The sequence below is a fragment of the Nestor notabilis genome, unplaced genomic scaffold (genome assembly GCF_000696875.1).
Source record: "Nestor notabilis isolate BGI_N333 unplaced genomic scaffold, ASM69687v1 scaffold2780, whole genome shotgun sequence".
NCBI lineage: Eukaryota > Metazoa > Chordata > Aves > Psittaciformes > Psittacidae > Nestor > Nestor notabilis.
Genome location: NW_009911381.1, coordinates 67020 through 69135, shown reverse-complemented (window position 1 = coordinate 69135; position 2116 = coordinate 67020).

The window sequence follows — 2116 nt, the reverse complement described above, 5'->3', positions numbered from 1 at the left end:
CAACAACGGACATGTTAAAGGAGTTTAAAGTACTTTATGGCAAAACCCGAGATACGTTTCTCCTAAAGCGTCTTTTCAGTGGGTGCTTAGTTAGTGATTAACTAACCTTAAAACCCTGAGCAACTTCGTATTATTAGCCAGAAGTGCGCATCACAGCTTGTCCAGCCTGAGAAGTAGCTTTCAGCTCTACTACTATGGACCTTAAAAGGGAAAAAATACACATTACTGGCGAGTTACATAGTATGCATAGCAAAGCTGGCTGCTTCATCATACGCTTCAGTGATTTCTCAGATTGCTGTGTACTGCAAAGCTTAGGCCTAACTGATTGATCTGTGAAATACTGAATAATCTTAATGCCTGTTTGTGCAGAATCATCATTTTTCATTCCATTTGATATGCCATTAGGTTGTGCATTTTCTGTTTTATTTGACTCTAGGTCCTGAACTGCTGCAACTGAACTCCTCAGAGTAGTCTCCGTGGTCACTATTAAACAGCTGATATATTTTACCTTACAGCGAATTACACTTCCCTTGTATCTGTATCACATATGAATACATAAAGGTCTTCTGGTTAAAGCCACAAAGCAGTTCTGATTAATACATAAGTAAATCTGTCACCTTGATGAATAAATATTGTTAATACTGGCCATTTTTTTTTCTTACCAATGCATCTAGCATATTTACCATCTGAGCTTAAAACCAAAAAAATGTTGTATATCCCAGGTTGTAAATATGAATGGTCACTTTGGTGAGTTTGAGAGAAAAAACGTGCCTTGCATTAAAAGAATACAAAGTACAGTTTTGCTCCATAATTGTTTCAAGTGCTACCTAAAAATGATAAATAGAATTGAAGGGTTTCAGTTCTTAAACTAGCTTTTGAAAAATAGCTAAAGAGAGGACATATGCTAAGAGACAAGTGCAGTTAGATACAGCTGTCAGTTCAAAGACATTGGTAATAGCCTGATCCTTTTATCCACCTAAGTGTTTTTTGGAGTGTGACAATGTTTGTTTCACAGATGGTGAGACAGCAGCTAAAGAGTTAACGCTGCCTTCTTTACACTTTACCTTCTAAACAGTCTTAACTATTTCAGCAGCCAGGGGGAACTGTTTTGATACTGCGCTGTTTGATAATATGCCAGTATTTTCAACCTTTACATACAGAAGCAGGATGTTTTGTTTAGTCTTATGCATATATTTAAGCTGTAGCCAGTTTAAAACAAACAAACGAAAAAAAACCCCATAGTTTACTCACAGTTGGTAACCACGGTATACTGATACAGCTTGTGGCAAAGGGGAGGGAGGTGGACACCCCAAACCTTCCTGTGGTCTTTGTATTGCAACAGCAGGTTTGTTTCCTAAGCAAAAATCTCCAAAGAGACTGTTACTAGAGTTGCATATTACAGTATATGTCATAGCATTCAGTTCCACCCAGTTCATGGTTTTATGTACCATAAAAAGGGCAATTTTGTTTAGACAGTATGTCCCCCACTGTTTTCAGTGATATCTATGCACAGATGATGATGCGCTTATGTTAAGACCTGGATTACATCTAGCTTTATTACAGAAGGGGTTGAAGGATTTGTTATCACAAGTCAAGTATTTTGGCCAAAGATCTGACTTTAAAAAAGTAAAAAGAGGGACATAAAGGCACAGTATGTTTTGTTTGTTTGTTCAATAAGGCACTGCTTCAGTATCTTTGAAATTCAGAAAGCATATTGCATTTTCATCCCTGTACAGTTTTATGCATAAAGAGCTAGGGGAAAACTGGGGAGAAAGGAGAAATCATGTACAGCAAAGAATTCTTCTGCATCTACAGCCTAAGTGACATTGTTTTACATGCATTTCAAACCCCAAAGCCAGCTTACAGATGTGTGACTGCTTGGATTCAGAACTTAGCTCGAATGCCCAGGCTGCATTCAGTCAAATATGTAATTGTGTTTAATGTATGCCTCTCTAAAACCCACACTTAAGACATCCTGAAAGAAAGCTTAACCCTCTCTCTTGGTTTTGTAATTTTTTTTGGTCTGGTTTGGTTTTTTTTTGTTTGTTTTGTTTTTGTTTTGAGTTGTTTTTTTTTGTTTTGTTTTGTTTTTTTTTTTTTGCTGCTTCTGCAGGAA